Raw genomic sequence first — 19,863 nt, forward strand, 5'->3', positions numbered from 1 at the left:
CGTCCCTGCAGATGATACATTTATAATAGGAAGTTTAACAAGGGTCTGTGTAGAGATACCACAGGATAGTAAGACGAGTGACAGATAAGCTCCATTCCCACTTCTCAGGGCAAGAGGAGAAAACATTTAGTCGAACTTGGAGGCAGACATGGCTGTGTGGGGTGGGGTCCATTCCAGGAGCTGAGGAACACAGCTCACTCATGACAATCCCACAGGGTTAGGGCTGAAGAGATCAATAACCACTGCCGCTTTCCTCCGTGGCTCAGCTCCCATGCCAATGGTTCTCACTAGCAAAGGGGCTGGCAGATAGAGGGCCTGTCCTGAACCTCTATGCAGAGGGAGGGGGCACTGTATCAGGCCACCAGCCCCTTTGGATGTTTTTCTTTGGTGGAGACAAAAAAAGTTCAGGCCAAACTCCAAGGAACCGCACTTCACTTCTTGGCCACTACAGAGCAGAAGGCACACACAAGCGCCCCTAGTCTAGAAAGTAGAAGCCCACTAATCTGAACTTCGGCCAGAGTTCCTGGGTGGTCTGGAACTCTATGTATCCCAGAAAAACATATTCTTAAACTTAGTTCACTCCGGTGTCTGTGGACCCGTTGTAAGTAGGACATTTTGATGATGTTCCCTCAGTTAAGGTGTGGCCCACCCATCAGGATGGGTCCACTCTATTCCTGGAGTGGAATGAAGTTTAGACAGATACAGAGAAGGCCACAGAGGAGCAGCCAGACGTTGAACATCAATGGAACCTAGAAGAGAAGCAAGAGACCAGAGACACTACCATGTACTTTGCTACATGACAAGCTAAGGACCAAGGGTCAGCAGCAGCCAGCCCCAAAACTCCACAGTCTTCAACAGAAAGCATTGCTTTGTTGATGCCTTGATTTGGACATTTTCCTAACTTCAAATCTTCAGCAAACAGATTCCTGTTGTTTAGCCCAAGCTATTCCACGGTATTAGTCTGAACATCCCAGGAAACTCACAGTCACCTAGAGCCTTGAGGTACATTATTCCACAAGTGGCCACCTCATCCTCCATGTGATTCCAGGATGAATCAGGATATTGCAAACCTTGTCACAGCTTGCGTGTGATTTCTCCTCTTTTGCTACATCAAAAGGTGCCATTCATTGATTCACAAACATTGAGGGTGCTCTCCAAGCTGTTTCTGGGAAGAACACAGCCGGCAGAGAGGCTATGAGTCTGCCTGAGAAGCCTCCTGAGAAAGAGCAGACCAGGTACCACATCTCAGGAGCCCTGTCTTTGTTTGAAAGGATGTATATACCCTAGAAAAGCCATGTTTTAGTCCTAATTCCATTTTGTAAAGGCAGCCATTTCTTCTAATCCCTAGTCAGCATTGTATGTTTGAAACTGTAATTAGATCATCTCCCTGGAGATGTGACTCAGTGAAGACTGGTTGATAAACTGGATTAGATTTGGGTGGGCTTTGATTAGTTTACTGGAATCCTATAAAAGAGAAAACATTTTGGAGAAAGAGGAGATTCAGAGAGAGCAGAGAATGATGCAGCACCACAAAACAGAGTCTACCATCCAGCGCTTTGGAGATGAAGAAGGAAAATGCCTCCCAGGGAGCTTCATGAAACAGGGAGCCAGGAGAGAAAGCTAGTACATGACTCCGTGTTCACCGTGTGCCCTTCCAGATGAGAGAGGAACCCTGACTGTGTTCACCATGTGCCTTCTCACTTGAGAGAGAAACCCTGAACTTCATTGGCCTTCTTGAACCAAGGTATCTTTTCCTGGATGCCTTTGATTGGACATTTCTATAGATTTGTTTCAATCAGGACATTTCCTTGGCCTTAGAACTGTAAACTAGCAACTTATTAAATTACCCTTTTTAAAAGTCATTCTGTTTCTGGTATATCACATTCTGGCAGCTAGCAAACTTGAACAGCCCTTTCTTGGCCACAAGGACAGAGAAATAAGCTGAGTTGTGAAAGGCTAAAGCAATATCCCAAAATCTCTTTCTGAGGTCATTCCGCCTTAATCCTCATGATAGCTTTGATAATCCATACTACAGTTATAGTGGCTTAATGCTAGACATGTGACTCATCAAACAACCAGGAACACCTAGAATCCCCATACCTCCCTGATTACAAAGTGTTTGCCCAGTCTCTTGGTTTAAAGTAAGGATTTTTAGTCTTTTGTGCTGTAAACACCATTTCAGAACACTTTTTTTTACTTTGTTTTTTATTAAAATAACAGACATAAGTTTACTAAGTGTGCTGGTTTGAAACTTTTATGTAACCCAGAAAAGCCACGTTCTCTTAATCATAATCCAGTCTTGTGGGGGCAGCCACGTTCTTTTAATCCTGATCCAATATTGTAGGGTGGGAACTCTTGATTAGGTTGTTTCCATGAAAATTGACTCATCCAATTCTGGGTGTGACCTTTTGATTAGATGGAGATGGACTCCACCCATTCAAGGTGGGGTCTGAATAAGTTTATTGGAGTCTTTAACAGAGTCATGGAGAGAAAGAGTTCAGAGCCGACACAGACACAGACATTGGAAGATTGAGACAGAAAATGCCCTGGTGCTAAGCAAGGACTCACAGAAATAGCCAAAAACTTGAGGAGATGAAATTCCTTGCCTTGGAAGATGCTAAGCTAAGAGATGAAATCCGGAATTTTGCCCTGGGGCAGCTAAGTGTGGGTCCACATATGCTTAGAGAGGGAGCTCCTGGAATGAGAAGGTGAAGCAAAGGAACCAGGAATAAGGACCAGCAGATGCCAGCCATTGGTCTTCCTGTGTGACATTGTCCTTTCTTCAGAGTCAAGGTAGCTTTGTCTAGATGCCTTACTTGGACATTTTTATGGCTTTAGAATTGTACATTTGTAACTTAATAAATCCCTTTATAAAATCCAACTCATTTGTTGTATATTGCATTCTGGCAGCTTCAGCAAACTAAAACACCAAGGCAACAAATGATACGAAATATTTTTTAATATTTTTAAATATCTGATGGTGGCATCGTGACCTTTGGAATTTAGTTTATCCTCAATAGTAGCTAGTAAATTGCCGGAAACCCTCTGGAATGACTGCTTGGGGGATTCCCTTGACCAGATTCACATCATATCCCAGTGTGGGTAGATGGGCCAAGATCACAGGAAAGAACTATGTCTCCCAAGCTGTGGATGCCACACCCTTCCCCCACTGGCACAGGGCAGATATGAAGTTGCTTCCCCATGGGAAAAAGACGGTATCTCTATTAGGAGCAAGGGAAGATAGCTCAACCAAGCTCCAGTTGTGGATTTAATTAAATTCAAACTCCTGAATACAAGCTCCCAGTAGAGATAAACGTGGAGCAGGTAGGAAGGGAACCCAGATGTCTCTCCCTGGCAGAGAAGAGGTGGGGCTCATGGAAAAAGAAAAGAAGAGGCATTTGGAATAAGCAATATCCAAAATACTGGATAAGGGCTATGCCTCAAGAAAAGGGGCACATATTGCTGGCTACCAATTCCAGCTTTGGCTTGGTGAATCTGGGGACCAGCTCTGAAAATTTTTTTCCTTTTCTTTCTTTCTTTTCTTTTTTCCTTATCTTTTTTACTTTTTAGCAACCCGTTAAAGAAAGCTGCAGGCATTTTCAGTTGGAATTCAATAACAGGCAGAGAGCTGGAAATTTCACAAATATGTGGAGGCTCAAAAACATATGAAAAGATGCTCAACTTCAGTAGTTATTAGGGAAATGCAAACCCAAACCACAATGAGATATATCTCACACCTACTAGAAAGATCATTATAAAAATTTAAAAATTTTAAAAAAACAGAAAAAAGACAAGTGCTAGAGAAGATACAGAGAAAGAGGTACGCTTATTCACTGTTGGTGAGAATGTGCAACTGCTCTAGAAGGCAGTTTGGCAATTCTTCAGGAAGCAAAGTATAGAATTGCTGTATGAACTAAGAATCTTATTATTAGGTATATACTTGGAGGAACCAAAGGCAAGGACATGAACAGTCATTTGCATACCAATGTTTATTGCAGCATTATTCATGATCGCCAAGAAATGGAAGCAACCCAGATGTCCATCAATGGATGAGTGGATATAGAAACTGTCATATGTACATATGATGGAATATTATGCTGTAAGATGGAATAGAGTCTTGATGCATGGAACAATGAGGATGAACCATGAGCTCATTATGTTGAGTGAAATTAGCCAGAAATATAAGGTCAAATACTGTAAGTTCTCAGTAATATGATCTTACTATAATGATCAAACACTGATAGCTAAAGTTAAGAACACAGGTTATCAGGAGATGGAAGAGGGTAGAGATTGGGCATTTGATGCTGAAGGAGTACAGAATGCTCAACAGGATTGATTGTAAAGATCCAGAAATGGATAACACAATACTATCTGATGGTAACACGATATTGTAAGTATGAAGAACAAAGCTGGGTGTGAGTATAATTGAAAGAGAAAGGCCCGCGGCATGTATGATATCAAAAGAAAAGATAAGGTATAAAAACTAGGACTTTATAACTTAATGAAATCTACATGGACAATGATGGCAATTAAATGTACAAATACAAGAAAGATGTTACATGAGGAAGAACAAATGAATGTCACTATTGCAAGGTGTTGAAAATGCGATGGTTCATGGAAAAATACACAATCAATGCAAACTAGGGTCTATGGTTAACAGTAGCATTGTAATAGTCTTCCATTAATTGTAACAAAAGCAATATACCAAAGCTAAATGTTAATAAGAAGGAGTTATAAAGAAGGGGTATGGAATTCATGTCGTTGTTGATTTTATTTTTTTATTCCTTGTTTTATTTTTCCTCTTCTTTCTTTAGTGCTAAGAAATAGAAATGTTCTCATATAGATTGTGATGGTGAATGTGTAACTATTTGATTATCTGGGAGTCATTGATTGTTCACTTAGCATGGACTGTTTGGTGTGTGAGAAAAATCATTTATAAAATAAACAGAAAGATACAAGTGCTAGAAAAGATGTGGAGAGAAATATATACCTATACACTGTTGGTAGGGAAGTAGAATGGAGCAGCCTCTCTACTGGGCAGTGTGGTGGTTCCAAAGGAGGGTGAGGATTGGGTTATCAGAAGATCCTGCAAGCCCACTGTTTGGTGTATGGTTGGGAGAACTGAAAGCAGTGGCATGAACAGACATTTGCGCCCTGATGTTTATGACATTATTATTCATGGTGTCCTACAGACTGAGGTGGCTAAGGGTGTATCAACGGATGAATGGAAGAGTGAACTGTGGTGTGTACATACAAAGGACTATTGAGTGGCTGCAAGAAGGAATGAAGTTGTGATGTGTGCAACTCTGTGAATGAACCTCGAGGACATTATGTTGATTGAAATAAGCCAGAAACAAAAGGACAAATACTGTAAGGCCTCACTATTAAAACTAACTGCAATGAGCAAACACTGATAATTGTATAGCATAGGTTAAGGGATAGAACATGGGCAGAGATTGAGCATAGGTTATCAGGAAATAGAACTTGGGCAGAGACTGGACAATCAATGATGAAGGTGTACAGCATATTCAATAAGGCTCATTTTAAGTATGAGTGCTGAATCACTATACCGATACTTCTTTTAGCCTTTCTTCTAGTTTGCTAGCTGCCAGAATGCAACACACCAGAGACAGATTGGCTTTTAATAAAAGGGGATTTATTTCATTAGTTCTTCAGAGGAAAGGCAGCTAACTTTCAACTGAGGTTCTTTCTTACTTGGGAAGGCACAGGGTGATCTCTGCTGGCCTTCTCTCCAGGCCTCTGGGTTCCAACTTTCCCCAGGGTGATTTCTTTCTGCATCTCCAAAGGCCTCGGCTGAACTGCAAGTGCTGAGGTGAGGTATGCTGAGCTGCTTGGGCTGTGCTACATTGTGCTATCTCATTTAAGCACCAGCCAATTAAGTCAAACATCATTCGTTGCAGCAGGCACACCTCCTAGCCGACTGCAGATGTAATTAGCAACAGATGAGGTTCACGTATCATTGGCTCATGTCCGCAGCAACAGAACTAGGTGCCTTCACCTGGCCAAGTTGACAACTGAATCTAACTACCACAGCCTCCAGTATCTTAGAGCAGCTAGAAGTAAAAACCTAAAACTATGGTTGTAACACACACCAAACTCTGAAATCTGATCTACAACTAATTGTTGTAATGTACATTGAAATTTATTACTTTTATGTGTATATGTTATTTAAAGAGAAGGAGGAGTATAGCAGAGAAGATAGGATTTAACAAATGAGTATGAATGCTGAATCATTATATTGATATTTCTGTTGGTCTTCAGTGTCCTGGATCAGCTAGAAGAAAAAACAAAAAAAATTGTGGAACTGTAACCCATACCAAAACTTTAAAATCTGTTCTATAACTACTTATTAAAATGTACCTGGAAATTTATTGCTTTTTGGCATATATGTTCTATTTCACAGTTTAAAAAAGGTAAAAATAAGTGAATTGAATCTGAATTAATAAAGAAAATGCTTCCACTTAAAAAAAATAAATAAATAAGGCTCATTGTAAAGGTTCCTAGATTGTAAACATTTATAGCAGTCACATCTATTCTTGAGTTTTAGCTGTCACTTCTAAATTCTGAAATGTTGATCTCTTTGTATATAACTGAGTAATTCCCTAGAACTTTAGGTATCTGTGTGACACCTAAGACTCAGAGTTAGAGTTCTGCAGCTCTGAAAGTCAGCATTACTCCATACAAAAACTGTTAAAGAAGCTGAAAAAGAGATCAGACTTCAATTAGAGATATGAATGACACAAATTGGTTAGGACTAAGGAAAAACAGAATACAGTGTAAAGGATGATATTGACTGCATTTTAAATCTTCAACATCTATGTGAGACCAAAAGAAGAGTGTTTATTTGGTACAAAATTTAAATTTTCTGTAGCAGACTATCTAATTTACCCTGCTAAAATGGTCAGTTTATTTAAAGAACATAATTACATGGAAATTTGTTAATCTGTACAGGTTATTGTAATAGTCTAAAAATATCAGAATATTATGGGCAGAAAATATAAAAGCATTTGCAAATTCCCCTTGAGGGACTGGGGAAAAATTTGGAAATATTAAACTCCACCCCGCCTTGGGAATTCCTGATATTCTCCCAAGCATTAGGGCCTCCCAATGCAGTAAGTCAAGTCCTCGATCTTGGGGTTTGTCCTTATGAAACATTCCTGCAGAGGAGAAACTAATCCTACTTATAATTATGTCTAAGAGTCACACTGAAGAACCTCTTTTGTTTTCAGATGTGCCCTCTCCATCTCAGCCAACTCTGCAAATAAACTCACTGTCCTTCCTGCTAGGTGGGACATGATTTCCAGGGCTGTAAATCTTCCTGGCAAAATGGGACATGACTCACAGGGATAAGCCAGGCCCTGGTATTGTGGGGTTCTGAATGCCTTCTTGACCAAACTGAAAAAAGAACTGAAACAAAATAAAGTTTCGGTGGCCATGAGATTTCAAATAGAATCAAGAGGTCATTCTGGAATTTATTCTTATGCATTATATAAATATTCCTTTTTAGTTTCTGATGAATTAGAATAGCTAGAAGGAAATACCTGAAACTTTTGAACTGTAATCCAGTGGAGTTGTTTCTTGATGATGATTGTATAACTGTATAGTTTTGTCTTGTGACCATGTGATTTCACGAACCTTGTGACTTACACTCCCTTTGTCCAGTGTATCAGCAGATGAGTAATAAAATATAGACAGAAAAAATAAATAATAGAGGGGATAAAGGGAATGGAATGTTTTGGGTGTTCTTTAATTTTTTTATTTTTGTAATAATGAAAATGTTCTAAAATTGATTATGGTAATGAATGCAAACTATATGGTGTTACAGTGAGCCACTGATTATAGATTTTGAATGGATTATATGGTGTGTGAAAATATCTCAATTGCATTAAAAAGATTTTCTAAAAGCTTATAATTTCAAAGTATATATATTAAATAACAAGATCTAGTGGCAGATCTAATAACTGCTATATTCTGAAGCAATTATGAACATAAAATATGTTGTATGACCTCTGAAATCTCATACCAAAATATTTGTAATTTATATTGGCAATCAAGTCTCATGTGCAGGCAATATTACTTTGGCTTGTGACCCACCTACGTACCAGAAAGAAATTCCAAATCTCATTTAGAAGTTGATAAGAATAAAAAAGTAAATTATTTTCTATCCAAGTTCATGGACATGACCAAAGTTTGGAAAACATAATACTTTTGTCAAATCTATTTGATCTGGAAAATAATCTCCTAGAGATTCTGAAAGATTAGAAACCAATCTGGTTCAAGTTCTTGGCAGATGGAAGTTTTCTCACTAGTTACTAGAGAAACAACACTTGCTCTCTGCTTTCCAAATGAAATATAGTACACTTTGTTCTGTGTCCACATGTTGAGTAGTAATTTGATATGTATGGACCCTATAACCAATTCAGGATTTGAAAAGCAATCAAGCAAAACCATATTGAGAGATGCAATTACCAAATTCTCTTTGGCTATTTCACATTGTGGAGTAGCCATATAAGTCCGAAATGGGTTAAATATCTTTGCTGGACTCTTTCCAACATTTTGAAGTAGAACTACATTAAGAAGGACTGTATATTCAAGGTCAAGTATTCCAGAAAATTGAGCATATGAGAGGGGGAAAATAATCCAATATTTAGTGAGTATCTGTAAGGCATAACGCTCTTGACACAGATTATCTCATTTTATCCTCAAAAGTAGCCTGAAATTGAATACCCATTTATGGAAAAATAAACAATCTCATAACAAACTAAGAATAAAATAAATCTTCCTTAATCTGATAAGGGAACATAATTTTAAATGATGAAAGATTGAATGTTTTCTCCCCAAATTGGGAATAATGCAAGCATATCCTCTATCACCACATTGTTCAACATTGTACTAGCGATCCTAGCCAATGCAATAAGGCAAGAGAAAGAAACAAAAGGCATAAGAACTGTAAAGGAAGAAATAAAACTGTTATTATTCCCAGAGGACATGATTATGCATGTAGAAAATCTAAAAGTATTTACAAAATACTAGTAGAATAAATAAATGACTATAGAACAGATACTGATACCCATCAATATACAAATAATCTATTATATTTTTATGTCAAATAAATAGAAAATGTATGTAGCATCAAATAAATAGAAAATTAAATTATAAAATGATGCCATAGATCAGGAATTACCAGGGGCTGTGTGTAAAGGAAGGGGGTGACTACAAAAGGGCACCATGAAGGAATTTTCGAAGGTGATGGAGCTTTTCTGTATCTTGACTGATTGTGATGGTGGTTATATAACTGTATGCATTTGTTAAAATGTATAAAATTGTATGTAAAAATGAATGAATTTTAATATATTAAAGAATTCTAAAAGTATGTTAAAACAATTTTAAAAGGTACCATTTACAAAGTCATTTTTAAAGCCCTCAAATATCTAGGAATGAATCTAGAAATGTGAAAAAATGTGAAAGACCTTGTGCTGATTTGAAAGTTCTGTGCCCTAGAAAAGCCAAGTTCTCTCATCCTCATTTCACAAATCTAGAAATGTGAAAAAATGTAAAAGACCTTGTGCTGATTTGAAAGTTCTGTGCCCTAGAAAAGCCAAGTTCTTTCATCCTCATTCAATATTGCTGGGTGGGATTTTTTTGTTGTTGTTTCCATGAAGATGTGACTCACTTAATTGTGGGTGGTAACTTTTGATTAGGTGGTTTCCTTGGAGATGTGTCTCCATCCATTCAAGGTGGGATCACTTACTGGAGCCCTCGTAAGAGGGAACCATTTTGGAAAAAGCTTCAATGCTGACAGAGCCCACACAGCCAGAGATCTTTGGAGATACAGTTGGGGAATAACCCTGGGGAATCCTTATGAAATGTGAAACCAGGAAAAAAAGCTAGCAGATGTTGCCATGTGCCTTTGCAGCTGACAGAGGTGTCCAGAAGCCAAAGACCCCAGCAGATGCCAACCACACGCCTTTCCAGCTGGCAGATGTGTTCCAGATGGCATCAGCCTTTCTTGAATGAAGGTAATCTCTTGTTGGTGCCTTTTTGGACATTTTCACAGCCTTAGAACTGTAAACCTGCAACTTAATAAATTTCCCTTTTAAAAGCCATTCTGATTCCTTGGGGTGCACAGGTGGTTCAGAGGTAGAATACTCACCTTCCATGCGGGACACCTGGGTTCAATTCCCAGACCAGGCACACACCCTCCCTGCCCCCCATACACACCCCCAAAAAAGAAGCTATTCCATTTCTAGTAATTGCTTTCCAGCAGATTTAACAAACTAAAAAGTCCTCTATACTAAAATCTATAAAACATTGTTGGGAGAAATTAAAGAGCACTAAAATACATGGAGAATACCATTTTAGTAGATTGGAGGAGTCAATAATTTTAAAAATGTCAGTTCTCCCCAAATTGATCTTTGATTCTGTTATATCCCAATCAAAATCCTAGCTGGTTTTGTTGCCAGAAATTGATAAGCTGATTTTAAAATTTACGTGGAAATGCAAAGGTCCAAGAAGACTTACACTGTCAGATGCCAAAATTATTAGAATAGTACTGTAATTAAAACAAGGTGGTAATAGAACAAGGATAAACAAATGTAAAAGAATAGTGAGCCCAGAAACAAATCCACAAATATGTGGTCACCTGATTTACAGTGATAGCACTGCAGTGCTGTGAAGAAAACATGATCTTTTCAATACAGTGGTATTGTGTCAATGGATACCCATATGGGGAAAAAATGGTTACCTTCCACCTCATACCATACATAGATTTAAATTTCAGATGGATTGCAGATCAAAATGTAAAAGATGAAATGATGATGCTTTTGGAGGAGAACATAAGAGAGGATCTTGATGAGCTTGGAGTAGGCAAATATTTCTTACAGTACACCAAAAGCACTAACCATAAATGGAAAAAAAAAAAGATTAAAAATTGTACCGCATTAAGGACATCTGTTCACCACAAGATTCACCATTAAGACAGGAAAAAGGCAAGATGTGTGCAATACATATTTCCAACAACTGAGTCATTCAGAACATATAAACAACTCTTGTAAATCATAAAGACAGAAAATATAATAGAAAAATGTGCAAAAGATGGAAATTTTCCACAAAAGAGAAAATCCAAGTGGTCATTAAACACATGGCAAAGTGCTCAGCTTTACAACTTATCAGGGAAATGCCAAATAAAACCACAATGTGATGCTACTACACACCCACCAGAAGGGGGGAAATTACAATACCAAATGTTGAAAATCATGTGCAGAAAATCAAATGTTGAAATCATCTGTAAAATGGTACAGACACCGTAGAAAGTAGCTTGGTGGTTCCTCAGGAAGTTAAGTTTAGAATTACTGTATGAACCAGCAATTCCACTTCTAGATATAAAACCCAAAGCATTGAAAGTAAGGACTTGAACAGACATTTACACACGGATGCTTACAGCAGCATTATTAATGATGACAAAAGGTAGAAGCAACTCAAATGTTCATCAACAGATGAATGGAAAACAAAATGTGGTATGTAAATGCAATGGCCTGTTATCCAGCTATAAAAATAAATGAAGCTCTGATACATGCTACAACATGGTTAAATCTTGAAGACATCATGTTGCATGAAATAAGCCAGACACAAAAAGACAAATGCTGTTTGATTTCCGTTGAATGAAATAATTATAATATGCAAAAGTATTGAGTCAGAAATTAGAATACAGGCTATCAGGGGTAGGGGTGAGAGTTAATGCTTAGATGGTACAAAGTTTCTGTTTGGGGGACGGAAAAGTTTTCATAATGGACAGTGTTAATATTAGCACAACGTCGCGAAAGCAACTAACATCACCGAACTGTAAACTTGAAAGTGGTTAAAATGGGAAATTTTATGTTGTACATATATTACCACAACAAAAATGTTTTAAAAACCCATAGAACTGTGCAACACAAAGAGTAAACCATAATGTAAAAGTGGAATTTAGTTAATGTAACTGTATTATTGGTTTATTAATTATTACAAATGTACCATGCTAATGCAAAATATTAATAATAGGGAAAACCATGTATATGATGGAGGAGGGGTGATAGCGGAACTCTGTACCATCTGCTTGATTCTTTTGTAAAACTGCAGCTTCTCTGGAAAATAAAAATAAGTAAATAAATGCAAAACAAACTATGTGGAGCAATGAAACCTCTCACACACTGCTATTTGAAGGGTAAACTGGAAACATAGGCCAATGCTGTATGCATGCATACCATCTGTGCAGCAAATCCACTCCTAGGGATGTGGCCAACAGAGAGTCATGAATATGTGTGCTAAAGGACATGAAGAAGAATATTTATGGCAGTCCTGTAATCACTAAAACTGAATCAGTCCTGAGGTTTGATTGATTCAGCATAGATATCTGATGCTTTGATATTCATCAAGAGCAGATTGGGATGAGGGTCACGATCATGGCATAGTGAGGTGCAGAATTTAGTTTGTCCTCCAGAGCATCTAGTAAATAGCCAGGAATGGTACAGAACAACTGCTGGGGGTACATCAGTTTCCGGACACACAGCATGGACCAGTCTGAACCAGGTGGAACGGCTGGGATCCCAAACAGAACTGTAAGTCTCCCAAACTGTAGAAGTCGGTGTCCCTCCCCCATGGGCATAGCAGGCTGGTTCCCAGAGGGGCAAGGAAGCAGATTATTAGCAGCAAGGGCTTAGCTCAACCAAGCTCCAATTGCTGAATTAATTAAAAAATTATGACTACTGAAAACAGACCCCCAAAGCACATAAATCGGAAATAAGCACTAAAGGAACTAGGAATTTTTGCCCCGGCAGAGAGAGGGCAGGGTTGATGGGGGAAAAAAAAAAAAGTTTATTGAGTTGGACAGCACAAAATACTGGAAAAAGGCTGGACTCTAAGAAAAGGGGGCACATAGACCCCAGAAAGACATACAGCCACAATATAAGCTTTGTTTTTTTTCAAACCTGAGGAGCAGGGGTACAGCTCTGAAAAGGCCTTCCCCCCACACACACTTTTTTTTTACTCCTTAGCAGCTCATTAGAGAGAACTGGAAGCACTCTCAGCCTCCAGCACTGCCACAGGCAAGGGCAGAATTAAGCTTGTCTGAGAGAGAAAGAAACTAGTCAGGTGAAAGAGTTAATTCTCTAAAGGACGTATCTTGCTCAAGAAAAAGGGACAGTGCTGGATCCCTCCTTCAATGAATTTGGGCACCAAGGACTGGGAAGCTGAAGCAAAGCCATCTTGCTACCTCACTTTTGTCTCAACCATGCCCCTGGCAAGAAGAGTCTCATGAAATTAAAGGCACCACATCACTTTACACTGCTGGGAAACTGTGGGCAGACAAGCACCAGGTGCTGGGAAGGATCAGAAAGGCACAGAGTCTAGAGGCTTCAGCAGAAAGTGTGACAACGTGCTGGGTCTGACCCTCAGGGAACACTGATGCTGGCTACTCTTTCCTCCTGAAACATGAGCCTGTCTGGTCTAGGAAAATCTGACAAGAGTCCATAATATCTGAGGAGAACCTCAAAAAAAAAAAGGCCTAATATAAGTAGGGCAAGAAACAGTTTAATAGAACCTATGCTAGAGGTCTAGAATAAGTTGAATGGAATGTCAAAGAACACATAGAGAACAAAGCCATCCAGCAAGAAAATCTTAGGTAAAAGAATGAAAACAACCTCCAGAATAAACTAAGGAAATCAAATGCCTAGATGCCAGCAAAAAATAACAAGTCTTACTAGGAAAATTGAAGTATGTCCCAGTCAAAGGAATAAACCAGCACTTCAAATGAGATACAGGAGTTGAAGCAACTAATTCAGGATGTTTGAACAGACAATGGAAAAATCTCGTCAAATATTAAATCAGTTAGTTGAAGGAGGATGTAAAGAAGACATTGGGGAAATAAAAAGAAGTGAAAAGTTTTAAAAAACAAATCACAGAACTTACAGAAATGAAAGGCGCAATAGAAGAGATGAAAAAATGGAAACCTACAGTAGATTTGAAGAAGTAGAAGAAAGAAATAGTGAACTAGAGGACTGAACATCTGAAATCTGACATGCAAGTGAAAATATAGGGGAAAGAATGGAAAAATATGAGCAGGATCTCAGAGAATTAAATGACAACACGAAGCACATGAATGTAAGTGTTGTGGGTGTCCCAGAAGGAGAAGAGAAGGGAAGAGAAAGAGAAAGACTAATGGAGAAAATAATCACTGAAAATTTCCCATCTCCTATGTAAGACAAAAATTACAGATCCAAGAAGCACAGTGTACCCCAAACAGACTAGATTCAAATAGACATACTCCACAACACTTACTTATCAGATTGTCAAATGTCAAAGACAAAGAGAAAATTTTGAAAGCTACAGAAGAAAAGCAATCCATCACATACAAGGGAAGTTCAAGAAAACTATGTATGGATTTCCCCTCAGAAACCATGGAGGCCGAGAAGGCAGTGGTATGATAAATTTAAGATTCTAAAAAAGAAAAACTGTCAACCAAGACTTCTATGTGCAACAAAATTGTCCTTCAAAAATTGAGGAAAGATTAAAATATTTTCAGACAAAAAAAAAAACACAGAAAATTTGTGACTAAGAGACTGGCTCTACAAGAAATACTAAAGGGAGCACTACAGACAGATAGGAAAAGGCAGGAGAGAGCAGTCTGGAGAAGAGTGTAGAATGAAAACTATCAGTAAAGGTAAAAAGAGGGGGAAAAATTAGATATGACATACATAATCCAAAAGACAAAATGGTAGAAGAAAGTTCTACCTTAGAGTAATAACGTTAAATGTTAGTGGATTCAACTCCCCAATCAAAAGACATAGACTGGCAGAATGGATTTAAAAACAGGACCCATCCATGTGCTGTCTACAGGAGACTTATTTTAGACCCAAGGACAAAACTGGTTAAAAGTGAAAGGTTGGGAAAAGATATTTCATGCAAACATCAATCAGAAAAGATCAGGAATAGCTATACTAATATCTGACAAATTAGACTTCAAATGTAAAACAATTAAAGGAGACAAAGACAGACACTATGCATTAATAAAAGGAACAATTCAACAAGAATATTTACCAAGCCAGAGTGCTCCAAAATACATGAGGCAAACACTGACAACACTAAAGGGAGAAGTAGACACATCTACCATGATAGATGGAAACTTCAATTCCCCACTCTCATCAATGGATAGACCATCTAGACAGAGGATCAACAGAGAAACAGAGATTTTGAATATATGATAAATGAACTAGACTTAACAGGCAGCTATAGAACATTATACCCCACAGCAGGAGGATACACATTTTTCTCAGGTGCTCATGAATCATTCTCACAGATAGACTATATGCTAAATCACAAAGCAGGTCTCAATAAATTTAAAAAGATAGAAATGTTTCAAAACACTTTCTTGGTTCATAATGGAATGAAGTTGGAAATCAATAACAGGCAAAGGGCCAGAAAATTCACAAATACATGGAAGCTAAACAATACACTCTTAAACAACCAGTGGGTCAAGGAAGAAATTACAAGAGAAAGCAGTAAATGTCTTCAGGCAAATGAAAATGAAAACACAATATATCAAAATATATGGGATGCAGCAAAGGCAATGCTAAGAGGTAAATTTATTGCCTTAAATGCATACACTAAAAAAGAAGAAAGACTAAAATTCAAGGAATTAACTGTTCACTTGGAAAAACTAGAGAAAGAACAGCAAACTAATGCCAAAGCAAACAAAGAAAGAAATAATGAAGATTGGACCTGAAATAAATGAAATTGAGAACATGAAAAAAATTGAGAAAATCAACAAAACCAGAAATTGGTTCTTTGAGAAAATCAGTAAAATCGATGGATGCTTATCTAGGTTGATAAAAAGAGAGAGAGAGAGAGGATGCAAATAAATAAAATCAGAAATGGAAGAGGAGATATAATCACTGAACCCACAGAAATAGAGGTAATGAGAGGATACTATGAGCAACTATATGCTAATAAACTAAACAACATGGATGAAATGGATGACTCCCTAGAATGGCATGAACAACCAACATTGACTCGGGAAGAAATAGAGAACCTCAACAAACCAACCATAAGTAAAGAGATTGAATCAGTCATCAAGAAGCTCCCAAAAGGAAAAGTGCAGGACGAGATGGCTTCACATGTGAATTCTAACAAGCATTCCTGAAAGAATTACTGCCAACCCTGCTCAAACTCTTTCAAAAAAACTGAAAAGGAGGGAAAACTACCTAACTCATTCTATGATGCCAATACCAAATAATACCAAATACCAAAGCCAGGCAAAGACACTGCAAGAAAAGAAAACCATATTAATGAATATAGATGTACAAATCAACAAAATACTTAGAAATCAAATCCAGCAGCACATTAAAAGAATTATATATCATGGCCAAGTGGGATTTATTCCAGGTATGTAAGGCTGGTTCAACATAAGAACATCAATTAATGTAATGCACCATATCAATGAATCAAAGCAGAAAAACCACATGATCATCTCAATTGATGCAGAAAAGGCATTTGACAAAATTCAACATCCTTTCTTGATGAAAATACTTCAAAGGATAGTGATAGAAGGAAACTTCCTCAATATGATTAAGGGAATAAATGAAAAGCCCACAGCTAACATCATCATCAATGGAGAAAGACTGGAAGTTTTCCCTCTAAGATCAGGAACAAGACAAGGATGACCACTGTCACCATTGTTATTCAACATTGTCCTGGAAGTTCTAGCCAAAGCAATTAGACAGGAAAAAGAAATAAAAGGCATACAAATTGGCAACAAAGAAGTAAAATCTCACTATTTGCAGATGATATGATACTATATGTTGAAATCCCAACAACTCTACAGCAAAACTATTAGAACTAATAAATTAGTACAGAAAAGTGACAGGGTACAAGATCAACACCTGAAAATCAGTAGCATTTCTATACACTAGTGATGAGCAATCTGATGTGGAAATCAAGAAAAAAAATCCATTTACAATAGCAATAAAAAAAATCAAATATGTTTAGGAACAAATTTAACTAAGGATACAAAGACCTATATGCTGAAAATGACAAGAAATTGCTCAAAGAAATGATAGAAGACCTAAATAAATGGAAGGGCATACCATGTTCATGGATTGGAAAACTAAATATAGTTAAGATGTCAGTTAAACCTAAACTGATTTATAGATTCACTTCAATACTAATTAAAATCCCAACAACTTACTTTGCAGACATAGAAAAAACAATAACTAAATTTATTTCGAAAGGCATGGTGTCCCAAATTACTAAAAATATCTTGAGAAAGAAAAATGAAGTGGGAGGTCACACACTACCTGACTATAAAGCATATTACAAAGCAACAGTGGTCAAAACAGCATGGTATTGGCATAAAGATAGATATACTGACCAATGTAATCGAATTGAGTGCTCAGAAATAGACCCTCTCATCTAAGGACAATAGATCTTTGATAATGCAGTAAAGCCAATCCACCTGGGACAGAGCAGCCTCTTCAGTAGATGGTGATTGGAGAACTGGATATCCAAATGCAAAAGAATGAGAGAGGGGGTTGCATGGGTGCTTCTGTGGTAGAATGCTCACCTTCCATGCGGGAGACCCAGATTTGATTACCAAACGATGCACCAAAAAAAAAAAAAAAGAATGAAAGAGGATCCATATCTCACACCCTACGCAAAAATTAACTCAAAATGGATCAAAGACCTAAACATTAAAGCTAAGAACATAAAACTTTTAGTAGAAAATGTAGGAAAATATCTTATAAATTTTGTAACATGATATGGTTTCCCAGACCTTACACCCAAAATACAAGCACTGAAAAAAGAATAAATAAATGGGAACTCCTCAAAATTAAACAATTTGGGGCATCAAAAAACTTTGTCAGGAAAGTAAAAAGTCAGTCTACACATGGGAGACAATATCTGGAAACAACGTACTGGATAAGGGTGTAGTATCCAGAATATAGAAAGAGATTCTTCAGCTCAGAAATAAAAAGGCAAACAACCCAATTTAAAAATAGGCAAAAGACATTTAAAAAACACTGTTCAGAAGAGGTAATACAAATGGCTAAAAGGCCCATGAAAAGATGCTCAATTTCACTGGCTGTTAAGGAAATGCAAACCAAATCCACAATGAGATACCATCTCACATCCACTAGGATGGCCATTATCAAAAAAAACAGAAAACAGCAAATGCTGGAGAGGATGTGGAGAAAGACACACTTATTCACTGTTGGTGGGAATGTAAAATGATACAACTGCTCTGGAAGGCAGTTTGGCAGCTCCTCAGGTAGCTAAGTATAGAATTGCCATATGATCCAGCATTACTAGGTATATACTCAGAGGAACTGAAGGCAAGGACACAAATGGACATTTGCACACCAATATTGAAAGCAGCATTATTTACAACTATCAAGAGATGGAAACAGCCCAAATGTCCATCAATGGATGTGTGACTAAACAAGCTGTGCTATATACATATGATGGAATACTACACAGCTGTAAGATAGAAGTTGTGAAGTATGTAACAACGTGAATGAGATTTTAGGACATTATGCTGAGTGAAATTAGCCAGAAACAAAAGGATAAATATTGAATGGTCTCACTGATATGAGCTAACATTAATGAGTGAATTTTGAGAGTTGAAGTTAAGAGCACAGGTTATCAGGAGATAGAAATAGGATAGAGATTGAGCATTTGGTGCTGAAGTAATACAGATAGTGCAACAAGACTGATTGTAAAAATTCAGAAATAAATAACACAATAATATAAGTACACTGAATGAAGCTGAATGTGAGTATGGTTGAGGGAGAAGGCCTGGGGGCACATATGAAACCAGAAGGAAAGATTATAAAGACTGAGATGATATAACTTAGAAATGCCTAGAATGGACAATGATGGTGATTAAATGTTCAAATAAAAAATGTTTTTGCATGAGGGAGGGCAAATGAATGTCAGCAGTGCAAGGTGTTGAAAATGTATGGTATACGAGAAAAAGTACAACAATGCAAGCTAGCATCTATAGTCAACAGTCACATTGTGATATGCTTCCACTGAATGTAACAAGGCACTTATGCCAAAGCAAAATGTCAACCGGCAGGGTCATGGGGGAGGAGTATGCATTATTTGTGGAAGAAAAGGAAATGTCTTCATATAGATTTTTGTGGCCAGGGCATGTCTACATACTTAGGTTGGATTGAATGATGTGTGACTAAAACTGCTTAAAAATGAATAGGGAGAAATAAATGTAAGAGAAAATGTGGAGGAAAAGATGCACCTATTCATTGTCACTAGGAAAACTGAGAGGTGCAACTCTTTGGACAGAAGTGTGGTAGTTCCACAATAGGCTAGGGGTGGGGTGCCATATGATGCTGAAACCCAGTTGCTCAGTATATACCTGGAGGAACTGAGTGTGGGGTCAAGAATGGACATTTGCACACTGGAGGCAGTGTTCATGACTCAGAATGGATGGGCATGTAACAACTGAAGAATGGGAGGGGGCACTGTGGTGTATACATACGATGGACCACTGAGTGGCCACAAGAAGCAATGAAGGTGTGAGACATACAACCTTAAAGATTGCCTGTTGAATGAAATGTTAGAAACAACAGGACAAATATTATCATGCCTCACTTATATAGACTAACTATAACATAAAAACTCGGTGAACTGAAGTCGAGAGCATGTGTTAATAGGTTGAGGCCTATTTTGTAAAGTGTCCCAGATTGCAAGCTCTTACAGCAGTCACATATATTCAGGGATTGTAAAGGTTATTTCTATATTTTGAGATACCGAGCTGTTTGTGTAATTGGGTCATCGCCAGGAACTTCCGGT

Source organism: Tamandua tetradactyla, chromosome 2, assembly GCF_023851605.1.
Source record: "Tamandua tetradactyla isolate mTamTet1 chromosome 2, mTamTet1.pri, whole genome shotgun sequence".
NCBI classification, from domain to species: domain Eukaryota; kingdom Metazoa; phylum Chordata; class Mammalia; order Pilosa; family Myrmecophagidae; genus Tamandua; species Tamandua tetradactyla.